We start from the raw sequence: 20,233 nt of genomic DNA, 5'->3' as shown, positions 1-20,233 counted from the left end.
AAGTTATAATTTATATGTGCACGTATATTTAAATTTATTTGCTTGTAATGGTTATTTATTTTTCTAGTTCAAGGAACGACCCAAGGGCTACGATAGAGTTGTGGATCAACCACATCCGGATACATGTCATAAACAGCGTCGACACCTTTGTTCCACATAATAGACATGTTAACTGGTCGCATCTTATCATCATAAGAATCTACTAACTGGAAGAACTCCTCTATTTGTTGGTAAAGACTAACCATCTTCACTCACTCTAGCTGCTTTTTCGCAAGACTATTATATTACTTCTGAAGTGCTACACTATTGTTCTCAGCTACAAAAACCCTTGATTCACACTATTTGGGTCCTAGTCAAACCTAATCATTGCTTTCTCTAAGATTATGTTTTTCCCCGTCAAGTAAGGTCCTGAAGAGATAAAGGATTAAAGTGAGCTTAGAGCGTAGGTCTTGAACGTCTTGAAGGTCTTAAGCAAGTTTCAGGCTCCCGATGACAAAGTCTTGACTGCGTATTCCCCACGATGGCTCGAAAGGAGTCTTAGAGCTTTCATCAGAGCCTTTAATCCTCTTCTTCCCAGAAGAAGACTCCCCCAAGAAGGCAATGATCTTGGGAGGAAGACAACTTGATTTTTTTGGCGCTTGGTTGATCATCCTTCTCGTAGGCTTGATTCCCTTCTTGGTAGCCTCCTCGTCCAAAATATCAGCACCTGATACAAAACAAGAAAAATATTGAAATAAGAACAAACTTATCCAAAGTTGAATAATGAATAGGTAAAATACCCTCAAGCGAAAGACCGATAAGATCGGTTTCAACGAGCTATCGCTCAGTTACAACATGCCGAAAGTGAGTATGAACTTTATCGCGAATAAGAGCATCACGAGCATAACACTCGGTGATGTCAAGTTTAAGAATATGGTCAGGGTGATCCACGATATTGCTGGAGCTAGTCTTGAAGAGATCGACCTAATCGCCATCTTCCAACTCAGGAAAAAAGAACTTCTTATAATTCCATCCATGGTAGGAGTCAGAAAGTGAAAGAGAATTAACAATGCTATCAACCCCAAATATATGATTAATTTGAACCCAGCCTGCTCTCAGCAAAGGGGAGTTTTTTAGCATAAAAATGCTCCTGAAAATGGTTGTGCTCAATGGAATGCCCAACTGATGATACCTTACTATGTAAACTATGATGATTTCCTAAACATTCGGGTAAAGCAGGCAAGGATGAGCTCCCATCTCCGTAAGTTATCTCATAATGAAGGGATGAACGGAAAATATCAATCCTGCATTGATGGCCTCTTGAAGACGCACAACCTTTTTGAATCCCAATTATAAGTTCGGTCGTTATCACGAGCTAGAAGAACATCAACCCCTCAAGGGACATTGTAAAGTTGCTTGATCTGCCTCAACCCACTTTTCTTAAGTTTACTTACATGACGAAAAGAGTCAAGGTAAACATGAGAAACTTAAAGAAACTAAAACTAGAGAGAAGTTGAAAAATGAGAAGTAAATTGAAATACATGTTTCTCCTCTTCTTTTATACAAAAGAGGCACCTGATATGGCAAGTTGCTTAGGCTGATATTGGGGTTAAACCCAATAGGTAGTATGGGCTGGTGATAGAAAATATAATTGGATTGGGTAATAATTATATGGGTAGACAGTTATTATCATAATTGGGTTGGGTAGTAATTGTATGGATAGACAATTATTATTATAATGGGATTAGGTTATTAGTCTTGGTGGTCAAGTTTTTGATGGCTATATATACATAGTCATGTTATTATTTTGATGTATAATTGAGTATTGCTTGACTTAAGTATCATTTGAGTGAATACCGTTTGGTGAGATTGATTGTATTATTGATAATTATTTAGATTAATAATACAAGTTGGGACGTGGGTTTTTCCGCGTCATATATTGTGTGTGTGTGTATTTTGTATTATTTGTTTGATTCTATATTTGTGTGTATTCCCCCTAACAAGTGGTATCAAGAGCCAAGGTTAATGATGTAAAAGGTTGGGGGATTTGAGATTGAATTATTTAATGGAAGAAACAATTTTACCTTGTGGCAAAGCACGGTTAAAGATCTGTTAATTCAACGAGGGATATATGCGACTCTCGGAGGGAAGAAGCCTACTGAAGTTGATGATACAAAGTGGGGAGACATGAAGTTACGTGCAACATCGACGATCCGGGGCCCTTGCACCGAAAATTTAAGAGATCATCTGAATCATTTTAATGGCTTAATCAACCAGCTGGATAATTTGGATGAAAAATTGAAGGATGAGGACAAAGTTGTTCAGCTACTAGTGTCTCTACCAAAGAAGTATAATACTGTGATGACTTCTTTATTGGTTGGGAAAACGAAGTTAGATTTGGATGAAACTATTGTTGTTCTTCTAGATGCCGAAAGATTGGTGAAACAAAAATCGAGTGACACATCTGATGGAAGTGCATTCGTGCTACGTGCGCGTGATACGAAAAAGAAGTATGTTATGAAACATAACCCTATTATCAGGTGTTTTTATTATGAGAAATTGGGTTATATACAATTTATGTGTCCAAAGGCAAGAGAAGACATGAGAGAGTTGAAGAAAAATCGAGGAGGGGGTAGTGTTTTGCTTGTAGAAGCTGATGAAGATGTTCTTTTGGTTCAAGAAGAGAAGGGATTTAAAGAAGAATGGGTGCTTGACTCGGGATGTTCTCATCACATATGTGCTAGGAGGGAGTGGTTCTCGTCCTACAAAAAGTGTGAGGGAAAGATGGTAACTTTACTGAATGGTAAAAGGGTAAGGTTGCTGGCATTGGTGAGGTAATAACGAAACGTCACAATGGTCGTATTCAGAAGTTAACTCAAGTTAGATACATACCAGAGTTAAATCGAAATCTAATTTTATTGGGTAAATTAGTTGATTTGGGATATATTGTTATGATGAAGAACAATATGTTGGAAGTCACTAAAGGGGATTTAGAGATACTCAAAGGTCGAAAAGATAAGAGAAATCTTTTTGTGCTAGATGGATGGGTTATTGTTCGAGGGGAGGTATTGGTGGATCGGTGTCGATGGCTTGATGGTGACCGTTAATTTGGTTGTGCATGAAATCATATTGGGTTAAGGGGAGGATTGTTGGGGTTAAACCCAATAGATAATATGGGCTTGGTGATAGAAAACATAATTGGATTGGATAATAATTGTATGTGTAGACAATTATTATCATAATTGGGTTGGGTAATAATTGTATAGTTAGACAATTATTATTATAATGAGATTAGGTTATTAGTCTTGGTGGTCAAGTTTTTTATGGCTATATACATAGTCATGTTATTATTTTGATGTATGCTTGAGTATTGTTTGACTTCAGTATCGCTTGAGTGAATGCCTTTATTGAGATTGATTTAATTATTGATGATTGTTTAGATTAATGTTAGGTCACACACACTGTAGAAGGGGGTTGAATACAGTGGTTAGCACAATCAAATCGAATATAAGAACTCAAGTAACAGAAAACAGATTTTATTCAATACAATAAACTCTGTTACAATATAGAACCTTCCTCTCTCAGTGATGAACAACTTATCACGAGAGCTGCTAGGGTTACAATAAATAATAACTTCGATTATGATAACACATATAGTGTAAACCCCATGTTTGTGTTTATATACTACACAGTTACAAGATAATCTCTAATTGATATTGAATATGATTCTGTATCCTAAAATATATCGATTAGATATCTTCTTTTCCAAGTCTTCTATCTTCCATAGAAATCTTCTCCATGCATATCTCTTCTTTATTTAGTCTTGATCTTCTTTCCTTTCAATCAGCCTTTCCTTAACTGTTCGTCCTTCCGCACTTAAGTTCTGATATCCATCTTCTGATAATCATCTCCTGATAATTTAAGTACTGATATCCTTAAGTTCTGACTTCCAGTAAGTGCTGATTTCAGTAAGTACTGATATTTCCTGTTTGTTAAGATCTGAAAACTAAACATGAAACACATTAGACATGACATCTCAAATATATCTAACAATCTCCCCCAACTTGTAAATTAGCATAATATACAAGTTCAATATATATTTGATGATGTCAAAAACATTAAGTATAAATGCACATGAGAATTTGACTAAGAAACTACAACTTACAGTACTTGTAGCTTTTACCATCCTTAAAGTCTGATATCAGCTTTAGCCTGTATGTTCTTCAGAATTTAGCAATTGCAGTCCCTGACTTGGTTTCATCATGTGATCTCTTTAATATCAGGAGTTGTCCTGAGATAATTCTTCAAAAGACATCTCTCAGCATATGCAAGTTCATTCAACATCCTCCTTTTGGCTTCTTTTAGCTTAGCTGTATCTTCACTTATCTGAAAGATAGCAGCTCTGAGATCATTGATCTTTGCCTTTCTTATATCCTCATTAAGTCTGATATAATTGGCTTTGTCTGATTCTATGTTGAATTCAACAACCCTATAACCCAGAAAGGTAAAAACAATCTTTGCAGTGTTAGGCTTCATTTCAACAATTTTTCCATCATGAGATCTGTACTTAGGATAGTATGAGCTGTCAAACTTTATCCTGTAAAGTTTCTTCTGTCTCTTAATATTAAACCTTAAGAATTTGGAAGCATCATCTGTAGACTTGTTCTTTACTTGAAGCAAATATAGCACATGTTCCAATTCTTCATAGTACTTCAAGTTAACAGCATCCTGCCTAATCTGGAATACCCTCCCATCTGTCATGAAATATAATATAACCTATTCTTTCAGTGCAGAGTGGTAAACCATCTGTACAGACTCCAATTGATCCAATCTTTCAGGAGTTGTGCCTATTCCTGGTTCAGACAGAGATGTAGGATCTAGAGTTGTGTTGCTTACTCTTCTTTCATCAACATTTCCCAAACCAGTTTTATCTCTTGCCTCCTTTCCTAGAAGCAATCTACTCTGAAAACCTCTTGATGTACTCTTCAGAGTTTGAGCAGATTGTTTAGCTTGGGTGAATCCTGGTAGAGTAGTTGAAGGTTTAACATGAGCTATGTCAGAGTTTATTCCCTTATCTCCTGATGTCAAGCTAACTTGAGTTGTGTCAGAGGTTGCTTGCTTCCTTGTAGCATCTGAATTTACTAACTCCTGACTTTGAACAACTTGAGCTCTGTCAGAGGTTGTTTGAGAATCTTTCTTGTTCTTCAAAATCAAATCAGTATCTTCATCAACATCTATTTGTTCATCCATAGTTGGCATGTAAACCCTTACAGGTTCATCAACTTTACCTTTGCCCTTAAACTTTGGATCATACTCCACTTGTGATTTGGCTTTAGATGCCTCAGCACTTGTTCTTTCTTTAATCACAATGCCTTTAGCCCGTGGAGGTTTCTTTGCTGTTGCAGAAGCTTTAGACTTAGATTGTGACTTATCAATTGCAGCTTTCAGTCTAGCTTCTTCTTCTTCCAGCATTTCAAGATCCATCCCTGGATTTTCTTTAAGATCTCTTCATCAAGATCTTCAGGATTGACTAAAACTTGTTTACCTGAGCTTGATTTCTTGCCAGCATCAGAACATAGCCTTTGACTTGTAGTTCTGTATTTCTATAATGAAGAGCCTTTGCTTTTTCTTTGACCTCCACCCTTTTCAGAGTTTCCCTTATCTTCATTTTCATCATCTTTTTCTTTCTGTGATTTAGTAGACTTGCATTTGGACTTAATTACTTTCTCCCCTTTTTTGGCATCATCAGAAAGAAGCAGGGAGACAAGCAATTCCACAGAATTTTGAAGTTCATTAAGCTGAACTTGTTGAGCATCTTGATTTTGTAAAAGTTCAGAAATTTGAGCTTGCTGCTTGTCTTGAGACTTTTCAATATTTGCTAAATGATCAAAGTTAGGCTTGAAAAACTTCTGCTTCTCTACTTTGATCTTCTCCGCTTCCTCTTGCAATTTATTTCGAATTTTGTCCAGCTGGTCGTGAGTTGCTGAGTGTTGACCTTGAAGGTGCCTTGTACTCAGTGTTGTAGCTCTAAGATGTGACTTGAAATCATCATTGGCAAACATCTCACTAGCCTTTGTCAGATGTTCAGAAAGAACAGCTGCATTAGGGACAAATTCAACATTATTCCAGTCTTTGACCCACTCTTGCCCTCTTTGAGTCTCACTCCAAGGAACTGGAGGAGTCCTTTCTACAAACTTCTCGATAAAAGCAACCTTAGAAGCTGGTGGTAGAGGAGCATGTCCAGAAGGACCAGCTGCATTAGCATCTACATTAACATCAGCTTCATCAGAGTTTGCAGCAGGCAGTGCAACAGAAGTGACAGAATGTTCACTATCATCATCTTCTGATAAAATGACTGTATGAGAAGCTTAAAAACAGGAGTTAATGAGCACACGAAATAAGTAAAAATTACTGTGCATATACGAGTACCACTAACCCAAATTATTTTGTATGTGTATATCTCACCCAAACATATTCTGATTTTAAATATGGCTATTTCAGATTTAACCACAAATAAGTCAAGTAAAGAATCAGGATTTAATATCAGAACTTAGACTTATATCAGAACTTAACAGTCATCAGAACATGGATCCTTAACTCGAAAAGTGAATGTTTTATTCCTGTAATTCTTCACACAAGTACTGATATGGTTTCATCATAACTTAATCATCAGAACTTGTCCTCAGAATTTATGCAACTGACACTTAAACTGTTCATCTAAAATAACATTTATCACCACAGTAATTGTCATCATTCATATGGAGTGTATGTGTGTGTAGTAAGCTAAATATCATATAAAGATTAAAGTTTGATTCACTTCAGTATATCTTAGAAATAAGGCATAACTAAGAACTTTGCTCAAAATCTGTCATTATTCTGAAGTCTACTATATAATGAGTTCATGCATGAGTCCACCTCAACTATTTTGTGCTCATTTTATGCATCTTTTGAAATTCCATTTTACAGTGGCTTCTCATTGTAAGTGAGTCACGACTGCTTATCAGAATTTATGCTATTATCAGAGTATTTCTCCAGTAATCAGAGAATATGAAAAGTCACCAAGAAAATTTCATTTTGCTTTTCTAATGCATATAACTTAATACCAGCAATGCACTTGGGTCTTCCCTTCCACATTTTTACTCTAGATCTCAAAGGAGTACCTGATTTTTTATTTTCTTTTTTTCCTTTTGATAAGTGAGGCTTATCAGCACTTAGTACATCTATCAGATTTATCAACATCAGAACTTAACAGATAAGTAGCACTATTCTAGGTTTTGACTTAGTAACAAGATACACAAAGTAAACTTTAACTAAGCTCAATATCAGAATTTGCATGTGTTAAAAGATTTCCACATAAACAATTACTTCATACATGGGATCTTTAGTATATTAAAGACTACTAGGTCAACATCTAGCATAATTATCCTCATTGGATTGAATAGTCACGGAAACATTCATATCACTGTCAGAGTTTAGAAATTCACATCAGACAACAATCAACACTTAGAGAATTTCTAATTAAGCACATAATACACAAAGATAGTAATATCTGTAAATACTGATCATAAAGTCTAATGTATCAGAACATAAACTAAGCAGATTTAGAGAAAGAACCTGAAACCATTCCAAGTTCATTAACCAATCTTGTAGAAGTAGCTTCACACAGTGGTTTTGTGAAGATATCTGCTAGTTGTTGATCTGTTGGAACAAAATGCAATTCCATTATACCTTCATCCACATGTTCCCTTATGAAGTGGTACCTAATACTGATGTGCTTTGTCATTGAGTGTTGAACTAGATTACCTGTCATAGCAATAACACTTTGATTATCACAGTAAATAGGAATTTTAGAAAATTCTAGCCTATAATCCAGTAACTGATTCTTCATCCAAAGAATCTGTGCACAACAGCTTCCTGCAGCAATATATTCTACTTCTGCAGTTGATGTGGAAATTGACTTTTGTTTCTTGCAAAACCAAGAAACCAATCTGCCTCCAAGAAATTGGCAGCTTCCACTTGTGCTTTTCCTGTCAATTTTGCATCCTGCAAAATCTGCATCTGAGTAACCTATTAGCTTAAAGTCTGATTCTCTAGGATACCACAATCCCAGGTTAGCTGTACCCTTAAGGTACTTGAAAATTCTTTTCACAGCTGTTAAGTGAGGTTCTCTTGGATCTGCTTGAAATCTTACACAAAGACATGTAGCATACATGATATCAGGTCTACTTGCAGTTAGATAGAGTAATGAGCCAATCATACCCCTGTAATCAGTAATATCTACTGATGTACCAGTATCCTTATCCAATTTTGTTGCAGTGGCCATATGAGTGGATGCACTTGAACAATCTTGCATTCCAAATTTCTTCAACAAATTTCTGGTGTACTTAGATTGACAAATAAAAGTTCCTTCTTCATTCTTCTTGACTTAAATGCCCAGAAAATAGCTGAGTTCTCCCATCATACTCATTTGATATCTTGACTGCATCAGCTTGGCAAACTTTTTACAAAGTCTGTCATTTGTAGAACCAAAAATGATATCATCAACATATATCTGTACCAAAAGTAAGTCCTTTCCATGGTTGAGATAAAATAATGTTTTGTCAATAGTTCCTCTGTTAAATCCACTTTCTAGAAAAAACTGAGCTAGTGTCTCATAGCATGCTCTTGGAGCTTGCTTAAGGCCATAAAGTGCTTTGTCAAGTCTTTAGACATGATTAGGAAATTTTAAATCTACAAAACCTGGAGGTTGTTCAACATATACTTCCTCTTCCAATTCTCCATTGAGAAAATCACTTTTCACATCCATTTGAAAGACTGTAAACTTTTTGTGAGCAACATAAGCCAAAAATATCCTTATGGCTTCCAATCTAGCAACTGGTGCAAATGTTTCATCATTATCAATTCCCTCATGTTGAGAATATCCTTTTGTAACCAGCCTTGCTTTATTCCTTGTAATTATGCCATCACTATCAGTTTTGTTTCTGAACACCCACTTTGTACCAATAACATATCTATTCTTTGGTCTTGGTACTAGGTACCAGACTTTATTTCTTTCAAATTCATTTAACTCTTCCTGCATTGCTTGCACCCAATAAGCATCTTGAAGAGCTTCTTCCACTTTTTTTGGTTCAGTCTGAGAGAGAAAAGAGTGATAAAGACATTCATTTGATGTAGTTGTTCTAGTTCTGACACCTGCATCAGGATTTCCAATAATTAAGTCAGGTGTATGTGCTTTAGTCCACTTCCTTGCAGATGGAAGATTTTCTCTAGAACTGGATGCTCCCCCATGATCCATGCTGTCTTCATCAACATTTTCTGATGCTCCCCCTGAAATTATGCTCTCTGAATTGGATCCTTCAGAATTTAGGTTTCCAGAATTATCAGCACTTGAGTTTCTAGAATTATCAGAACTTGGCCCATCAGAACTTGATGAATCAGAACTTGAAGAGCCTGTTGTAGGTTCTGATGCTTCTTGAGATGTGGTTGTATCTTCAGTATGTTCCCCCTGCACAGGTGCATCTTCCTTTGGCGTAGTCACCACAATTTCAATAACATCAGAGTTTAATCCATCAGAGTTTGCAGTATCAGGGTTTAGACTGTCAGGATTTAGAATGTCATAATTTAGACTGTCAGAATTTACAGTATCAGAATTTAAAACTTCATTCTCAAATCTCAGCTGATCATGATCATTGAAATCTTCAAGTCCTGTAATCTTCTTATCATCAAAAGAGACATTGATAGATTCCATGACAATCCTTGTTCTTAAATTGTAGACTCTGAAGGCTTTTGTGGAAAGTGGATATCCAACAAAAATTCCTTCATCAGCTTTTAGATCAAATTTGGATAGCTGTTCAGGATAAGTCTTAAGAACAAAACACTTGCATCCAAATACATGAAAATACTTCAGATTTGGCTTCTTTTTCTTCACCATCTCATATGGTGTTTTTCCATGCTTGTTAATGAGTGTTGCATTCTGAGTAAGATAAGCAGTCTGCACAGCTTCAACCCAAAATAGGTTGGTAACTTTGCTTCATCAAGCATAGTTCGTGCAGCTTCAATAAGAGTTCTATTCTTTCTTTCAACAACTCCATTTTGTTGTGGAGTTCCAGGAGCAGAAAATTCCTGCTTTATTCCATGGTCTTTGCAGAACTCTTTCATGATCAAATTCTTGAACTCAGTGCCATTATCACTTCTTATGATCTTCACAGAATCTTTGACCAATTTATCCAGTTGCTTGACATGATCAATCAAAATAGATGCAGTTTCACTTTTTGTGTGCAAGAAATACACCCATGTGTATCTGGTGAACTCATTCACTATGACCATAGCATATTTCTTCTTTGCACTAGACATGACATTCATTGGACCAAATAGATCAACATGTAGTAGGTGATAAGGCTCAAGAATTGAAGATTCAGTCTTGCTCTTGAATGAAGATTTACTTTGTTTTGCCTTTTGACAGGAATCACAAAGGCCATCAGGAGCAAATACTGATTTTGGCATACCTCTCACAAGATCTTTCTTGACTAGTTCATTTATATTGTTGAAATTTAAATGAGAGAGTTTCTTGTGCCAATTCCAGCTTTCTTCAATTGATGCTCTACTTAACAGACAGATTGCAGAACCATCAGTACTTGTTGAAAGCTTGGCTTCATAAATGTTACCATGCCTGTATCCTTTCAGAACAACTTTGTCTGTAGATTTGCTTACAACTTTACAGTGTTCTTCAAAGAAATCCACATGATAACCTCTGTCACAAATTTGACTAACACTGAGCAGATTGTGTTTAAGTCCTGAGACCATAGCTAATTTTTCAATGATGACATTCCCCAGATTGATATTGCCATATCCCAAAGTTTTTCCCATGTTGCCATCTCCATAAGAAACACTTGGGCCAACTTTCTCCATAAAGTCTGATAGCAGGGCTTTATTTCCAGTCATATATCCTGAACATCCACTGTTCAAAACTAGGATGTTTTTCCTATTGCCCTGCAATCACAAAGACCACTAATGATTAGTTTTAAGGACCCAGACTTGCTTGGATCCTTTGGCCTTATTAAGTTTGTTAACATTTGCAGCGGATTTTGCATCAGAATTTATGTTAACAGTTTTTTTATCAGCATTTACAGTATCAGACTTTGCATCAGAACTTACACTAGAAGGAATAATACTAACTTTCTTTAAAGAAGGTTTTATTTGATAATAATCATAGTACAAACTATGATATTCCTTACAAGTATAAATGGAATGCCATAAACTACCACAATGAAAACAAGGATTTTGTGGCCTATATCTAACAGACTGACTCTTAACTCCTGACTTTGAAGGTAAGGAGTTTATGTTCTTATTCTTCATGCAAAAAGAAGCCAGATGGTTATAATTTCCACAGTTATGACATGTTTTTCTAGGAGCATTAGGAACAGGCTTACAATTGTTACTTTAATTCACACCTTCCTTTCCATTCCTATTTTTCCTAGGTGGCTTTACCTTGTTTACATTCTTAACATCTTTCAGCTTATGCTTAAGCTGCTTCTTTGTTATTAAGCCTATGTTTACTTCAGTTGGCTTACCCTGTTTTGATTTGTTAGAAGTTAATTTCTCTTTAACTTCTGATTTATCAATATCAGACTTTACAGCTACAAACTTAACAGGATTTACCTTTGGCTTTTGTTTAACAACTATAGGCTCAATCTCTACAGTTCCTTTATCATTCTTATCATCTCCATAACCTAAGCCCTCTTTCCAGTTTCCACTACTAAGAATATCCTGAGTTGCTTTACCAGAGTTAGTCCAAGTCCTGATAATCTCTCTTTCCTTTTCTAACTCAGTTTTTAGAGATTCATTCATTTTTAACACTTCATCCCTAACATAAAAGGCATCATCTCTATCTTTCTGAGTTTGATGGAACATGACTAACTCTTTTTCTAAATAATCATTCCTCTTTCTATAAGCAAAATTTTTAGAAGTTAATCTTTCACATGTTAAAGTTTGATCTCTATAGCTAATAAAAATGGTTTTAAGATATCTTCTCAACTCATTAATATCATCAGTATGAAAGGCATAAGTAGTTTGAGGTACCTTTAACTCAGCAGCATCAGAACTGCTATCAGCATTTGCCATCAAGGCATAGTTCACCTCACTTTCAGAATCTGAAGTGTCTATCCAGCTTTTTTTCTTTGTGACAAGAGCCTTGCCTTTGTCACTCCTCACTTTCTTGCAATCAGGAGAAATGTGGCCTTTCTCACCAGTATTTGACATTTGTGTAATCTCCTCTGTCAGACTTTCCTCCTTTTCCTTCAGATTTTCTGAAACTCTTCTTATCAGAACTTGCACCTTTCCTGAAAAAATTCTTTCCCTTTCTGAATTTCCTGTATGCAATCCTTGTGATTCCTTTCATAATAAGAGCACACAGCTTCATCATCTCTTCATCAGGATCTATCTCAGGTAAGCTTTCAGTTTCTGAGTCATCATCAGTATCAGAACTTGATGATTCAGTATCAGACTTTGTGATAAGAGCTTTTCCCTTGCCTTTCCTTGAGGCAGCTGCTTTGGGGGATTCCTCCTCAGCCTTAAGAGCAACTATCCTTGACTTTCTTCCATTCCTCTTGCTTCTTTGTTCCATCTCAAGTTCATGAGTCTTGAGCATCCCATAAATTTCATCAAGAGTTGTTTCTTCAAGAGCATAGTTGTCTCTTATAGTGGTGGCCTTCAAATCCCAACATTCAGGAAGAGCTAACATGAATTTAAAATTTGAATCTTCAAGATCATATTCCTTATCAACTAGTGACAAATCATTCAAGAGTTTGACAAATCTGTCATATAAACCAGTTACTGGCTCATTGGGCTTTGAGTCAAAGTGTTCATACTCTTAAGTGAGTATAGTCTTCCTGTTTTTCTTAATTGAATTAGTTCCCTGGCACCTTGTCTCCAAGGCATCCCATATCTCCTTTACAGTCTTGCAGTTAATTACCCTGTTTGACATTACATTATCAATGGCACTATGCAGCAAGTGTCGTACCTTAGCATCCTTAACAATTGATGAGATATCTTCAGCAGTGTAATCACTCTTCTCCTTTGGTACAGACTTTGCTGGTTCACCTGCAACTACAACAGAGAGTTTGGTTGGCTTGTGTGGTCCTTCATTGATTCTGTCAAGGTATTCTGGATCAGTAGCTTCCAGAAACATAGACATCCTCACCTTTCATATGGGATATTCAGATGGTTTCAGTATGGGAACTCTAATAGTCTCATATCGACTGTGAATTTGAGTCTTTGGAGGTTCTTCAGTTTTGGTGGGCTTGGTTGGTGTTTGTTCTTCTTCAGACATGATTGTTTTTGGATCTTAAACTATTTGTGTGTTAACAGATCTGCTCTGATACCATTTGTTAGGTCTCACACACACACACACACTATAGAAGGGGGTTGAATACAATGTTTAGCACAATCAAATCGAATATAAGAACTCAAGTAACAGAAAACAGATTTTATTGGATACAATAAACTCTGTTATAATATAGAACTGTCCTCTCTCAGTGATGAACAACTTATCATGAGAGCTACTAGGGTTACAATAAATAATAACTTCGATTATGATAACACATATAGTGTAAACCCTATGTCTGTGTTTATATACTACACAGTTACAAGATAATCTCTAATTGATATTGAATATGATTCTATATCCTAAAATATATCGATTAGATATCTTCTTTTCCAAGTCTTCTATCATCCATAGAAATCTTCTCCATGCATATCTCTTCTTTATTTAGTCTTGATCTTCTTTCCTTTCAATCGGCCTTTCCTTAACTGTTTGTCCTTCCACACTTAAGTTCTGATATCCATCTTCTGATAATTATCTCCAGATAATTTAAGTACTGATATCCTTAAGTTCTGACTTCCAGTAAGTGCTGATTTCAGTAAGTACTGATATTTCCTGTTTGGTAAGATCTGAAAACTAAACATGAAACACATTAGACATGACATCTCAAATATATCTAATAATTAATAATACAAGTTGGGACGTGGGTTTTTCCACGTCATATATTGTGTGTGTGTGTGTGTGTTTTGCATTATTTGTTTGCTTCTATATTTGTATGTATTTCCCCTAACAGCTGATTCATATTTGCAGGTTATTTTAGGTCAACACCTACATACAACTAAAACTACTCGCTGGAAGAATGAAAAGTATATAAGAAACGAATAAATTATTCGGCTAGAGTTGAATTCATGGAGACAACCCTATGTATGCTTAAGGTAAGATAAGATCAAATGATTAGTCTTAAACTAGGATTCACAATGCTAATTGTTGTGGATATGTTGTGAACTTGATGATTTCATTAACCAAACACCTTAGTAGATTTTACTTAGTGAAAAATGTAGCACTCGACGGATAAGGAATATAGTCCCGACGGATGACTCAATATAGTCCCGACGGATGATGATCAATTATCCATCGAGTGAGTAGCTTATGTAATAATGAGTCTGTAGCACATTTCTGCATACACCTTGTTTAGATTCTGTAGTAGCACTCAAGTCATGTTGACTTTAATTAGATATGCAGAATATGTTGATTAATTATACATAGATGATGTGTTGTAATTCTGTATAAATGAAATGAAGTCAAGTGCCAGATTGCTATCCGACGGATAAAAAACAATGCCACTCGATGGATGATCAACTAGGCAACCCGGCGGATGATCATGTACCCGACAGATAATCAATTCAAACATCAGTTGACAGTGACAACACAGTCACATGCGTCGATTGTATGCAAAAGGAATATGGAAGCCTATTCAACTGGGTTTTAGAGAACAAAGAAGCATTGCCATTTCCATGCTATTATGAAGATATTCAAAGATGCTGGAATAGAGTAATGAAGCAGCATAGTATTAGACTTGATAGGTTTTTTTTTATTATTTTGTCTTATTACTTTGTAATCTTGGTAATATATAAACCAAGAAGTAGCAAATAGAACGACAAGAACACTAAGCAAGAATTTCTCAGAGAAACATTTGTAAGCTGTATTCTTAGCATTTCTTTGAAAACTTAGTTGTTCATATTTGTAAGCAGCTGTGAGTAAATCTTGCGACACAGAGTTCTCTTGATATAATATATATCTCTGGTGGATACTTTCAAATCCACCAGAAAGTTTTTAGAGACTTGTTTTTTTAATTACTTGTGTTTTGATTCATTCAAAATTATTATTTCGCACTTTGCAAATCAATTAACACAAATATATATTTTAAGTTAGAACACTTTTAAACCAAGAAAAATTTTCAAGAATCCCATTCAACCCCCCTTCTGTAATTCTTGTTGCATTCTTAGGGACTAATAATTGGTATCAGAGCAAGCTCTTGATAAACAAAGAGTTTAAAAATAACAACAAAACAACAAGATGAACAAGAAGGATGTTGGAGTCAAGATTCCTTTTCTTGACAAAGATAATTACCATCATTGGAAGGTAAAAATGCATCTTCATTTACTTTCTCAAGATGAGGCCTATGTAGATTGCATAGAAAGAGGCCCTCATGTACCAATGAGAGCTGCAACTAAAAATGAGTCATCTGTCCCCAAGCCAAGGCATGAATGGTCTGATCCTGATATTGAACAAGTCAGGAAAGATAAGAAGGCCATGAATATCCTGTTCAATAGAGTTGATGGTGACATGTTTGACAACATCATCAATTGCAAAACTGCCAAGGAAGTTTGGGATACAATATAGATTATCTGTGATGGCACTGAACAAGTTAGAGAAAATAAGATGCAGCTACTAATTCAGCAATATGAGCACTTTCACAGTGAAGATAGTGAGTCTCTCACTGACATTTTTAGTAGATTTCAAAATCTACTAAATGCTCTAAAATTACATGGAAGGGTCTATCAGACAAAAGACTCCAATCTTAAGTTCCTTAGATCTCTTCCAAAGGAATGGAAACCTATGACAGTCTCATTGAGAAACTCTCAAGATTACAAGGAGTTCACTTTGGAGAGACTGTATGGCATCCTGAAAACTTATGAGCTTGAAATAGAGCAAGATGAGAGGATGGAGAGAGGAAAGAAGAAAGGAGGATCCATTGCACTAGTTGCTGAGTTAGAAAAGAGAAGGAGATGAAGATGGAGGCTATTGAATCAACTTCAAAGGTCTGTGAAAACAAGGGCAAGGGGCTGGTAGCAGAAAATGAAGATTCTTTGAGCCAAGATGATATGGAAGAGATTGATGAAAATCTAGCATTTCTTTCCAGAAGATTTTCCAAGCTCAAGTTCAAGAAGAACTTTGGAGCAGCCAAGCCAAGTAGAAACATGGTGGATAAATCAAAATTCAAATGTTTCAAATGTGGCTTAGCAGGGCACTTTGCCAGTGAGTGTAGAAAGTCAGATTCCAGCAAAAAGAAGTTTGAGCCTGTGGATTATAAACAGAAATACTTTGAGTTGCTCAAACAAAAGGAAAGGGCTTTCATTACACAAGAAAATAACTGGGCAGCAGATGGTCTGGATGAGGATGAGGATGTCCGCTATATCAATCTAGCCCTAATGGCCAAGTCTGATGAAATAGAGACAAGTTCTTCAAGTAATCAGGTAATCACAACTAACCTTGCACATTTATCTAAAACTGAGTGTAATGATGCAATAAATGACATGTCTACAGAATTATATCATTTGCGTGTTACACTTAAGTCTCTTACTAAGGAAAATACTAAAATCAAAGAAAACAATTTGTTTTTAAGTGAGAGGAACAATGTGCTAGAGTCTCAGTTCATTGAATTTGAAAAATTGAAGATTGAATATAAAATTGCTAAGGATGAATTAACTGAGTCTTTGAAGAAAGAAGAGATCTTGAAGAAGCAGCTTGAACGAGAACATGAGGTGATTAAGGCATGGAAAATATCTAGAGATGTTCATGCTCAAATCACCAAAGTTCAAGGTATTGAGTCCTTTTGTGATGCAGCCTGGAAAAAGAATAAGGAGAAGCTGGAATCCAATTTGGTTGAAGGATTGCTAACAGATGTAGACTCGACGGATGATGAGGGCCATCCGTCGGATAACAAAAAGGGTTATCCGTCGAGTGATATAGATCCTCATCCGTCGACTGTAAGCAAGCCTGTGAGTAAAGCCAAACTTGTCAAGTTAAATGAGATATATGGATCAGTTTCCAGGAATTTTATTCCAGGAGAATCCAGTCAAGTGAAGAAGGAGAAAAAGGCTAATGTTGGTCATATGATTGTCAAACAATTGAGTGACAGACTGGAAAAGATTGAGGTTAAAACAGAGGCTAAAAGGAAAAATAATAGAAATGGTAAAGTAGGAATTAACAAGCATAACAACTACACACCTGATAAATATGCTCCAAGAAAAATATGTGTCAAGTGTGGTAGTGTAAATCATTCATTTGTTAATTGCAAAACTGCCATGCCTACTTCCATATCTGTGCCACCTCATTTTCCCAACATGAATGCCATGCCTTTTATGCCTATGAATGTTATGTCTACACAGAATATGAATGCACAGTTTGCTAATATGCCATTTGCACCTAATCCTTATTATGCTGTATTTAGTATGCCACAAATGCCATTTAGCATGCCTCACTGGAATAACATGTTTACTAATAGCATGCCATTCCCTGTTAATCAAAATATGCATGATAATTCTGCTGTAATGAATGGTTTCAAAGGTCCAACTCAAATGACTAAGGATGAATCTGATATCCCCAAGTCAAATGAGATCAAACCTAAGAAACAGAAAAAGAAGGCTAACAAGGCAGGACCCAGGGAAACTTGGGTACCAAAATCAACTTGATTTGATTTTGATGTGTGCAGGGAAATAGAAAGAATATATGGTACTTGGATAGTGGTTGTTCAAGACACATGACTGGTGATTCTACCCCGCTCACAGAGTTCAAGGAGAGAGCTGGCCCAAGTATTACTTTTGGAGATGACATCAAGAGTTATACTGTGAGATATGACTTGATTTCAAAAGACAATGTCATCATTGAAGAGGTTGCCTTAGTGGATGGTCTCAAGCACAATTTGTTGAGTATCAGCCAGCTTTGTGATAAAGGCAACTCAGTAACCTTCAACTCAGAAGCCTGTGTTGTGACTAACAAGAGGAGCAACAAAGTGGTTCTCACTGGTGTGAGAAAAGGAAATGTGTACCTAGCTGACTTCAACTCATCAAATGCAGAATCTGTTACTTGTCTTCTCAGCAAAGCAAGTCAGGATAAAAGTTGGTTATGGCACAAGAAGCTATCCCATCTAAACTTCAAGACCATGAATGAATTAGTAAAGAAAGAACTGGTTAGAGGCATTCCTCAAGTGGAGTTTTCAAAGGATGGACTGTGTGATGCTTGCCAGAAGGGAAAGCAAATTAAAGCATCATTCAGAAAGAAGCTTGATTAAATAATTGAAGTACCTTTGCAACTGCTACACATGGATTTGTTTGGACCAGTCAATGTGTTGTCCATCTCAAGGAAAAGATTTTGCCTAATAATTGTAGATGATTTTTCAAAGTTCTCTTGGACATATTTCCTAAAGTCTAAAGATGAGGCTAGTGAAATCATCATCAATCACATAAGGCAAGTCAATAATCATCCTGATTTCAAATTTAGAAGAATCAGGAGTGATAATGGAACTGAGTTCAAGAATTCTGTCATGAGAGCATTTTGTGAAGAAAATGGGATTTTGCATGAGTTTTCAGCAACAAGAACTCCACAAAAAAATGGAGTAGTAGAAAGGAAGAACAGATCACTTATTGAAGCTACAAGGACAATGCTTGAAGAATCTAAATTACCAACATAATTCTGGGCTGAAGCTGTAAATACTGCATGCTACACTCAAAATATTTCTTTGATTAATCAAGCAAAATGCATGACTCCCTATCAATTGTTCAAGAACAAGAAGCCAACTCTAAATTTTCTTCATGTCTTTGGCTGCAAATGTTATATCTTGAGAAATCAAACTGATCAGAATGGGAAGTTTAATGCTAAAGCAGATGAAGGAATTTTTGTTGGATATGCTATTGGTAAAGCGTATAAAGTCTACAATCTAAGAACCAACATTGTTTTGGAATCAATACATGTTGTGTTTGATGATAAAAAGATTGAAGGACTGCAAGATGAAGATTACCATGAGAGCCTCAAATTTGACAATGTGGAGATGGTTAGTGATGACAGTGATGATGAAAGTGATCAAGAAATAGTATCAAAGGATAATGCAGAAAAATCTACTACCAATGAAGCACAAAATTCAACATCTGTCGAGTTGCATAATACTTCATCCATCAAGAGACAATCTGCTTTATCCGTCGGGAGACAACCAGCCTCATCCTTTGGTACTCAAAACTTACCATCCGTCGGGTCATCAAAAGAAGCTGAGAGTCAGAATAGATCACTTACAGAAAGCTCCCTTTTCTCAAATTAAAGATCCATTAACTCAGGGGGAGTTTCTAATAATCAAAACTCAATCACACGTTAAGACAACAATAAGGCCTCTTCATCTAGAGCTAATCTACCTCAACAAAGAAAATGGACAAAGGATCACCCCTTTGAGCTCATCATTAGTGATGTATCTTTCAGAGTTCAAACAAGAAGAGCAACTCAAGAAGAATGTCTATACAACAACTTTCTTTCTAAGGAAGAACCAAAGAAGGTAGAAGAAGCTTTGTTGGATCCTGATTGGATTTTAGCTATGCAGGAGGAGCTAAACCAATTTGAGAGGAATAAGGTATGGAAGCTGGTGCCCAAGCCTAAAGGAAAGAATCCAATTGACACCAAATGGGTATTCAGAAACAAGATGGATAAAAATGGCATAGTAGTCAGGAACAAAGCTATATTGGTTGCTAAGGGCTATTGTCAACAAGAAGGAATCGATTTTGATGAAACATTTGCTCCTGTTGCAAGACTTGAAGCCATCAGAATCTTCTTAGCCTATGCAGCTCATGCCAATTTTAAAGTCTATCAAATGGATGTCAAAAGTGCCTTTCCGAATGGAGATTTGGAGGAGGAAGTCTATGTGAGTCAGCCTCCTGGTTTTGAAGATCCAAATTTTCCAGAACATGTTTACTATCTTTTGAAAGCACTTTATGGATTGAAGCAAGCACCTAGAGCCTGGTATGACACTTTGTCAAAGTTTCTTTTAGAGAATCACTTCACTAGAGGTACTGTAGACAAAATTTTTTTCTTTAGAAATGTTAATGGCTCTAGTATACTTGTTCAAATTTATGTAGATGACATTATTTTTGGCTCTACAGATGAAAAACTTTG

This window comes from Apium graveolens, chromosome 3 (genome assembly GCF_009905375.1).
Source record: "Apium graveolens cultivar Ventura chromosome 3, ASM990537v1, whole genome shotgun sequence".
NCBI lineage: Eukaryota > Viridiplantae > Streptophyta > Magnoliopsida > Apiales > Apiaceae > Apium > Apium graveolens.
This window is presented reverse-complemented; position numbering follows the sequence as displayed.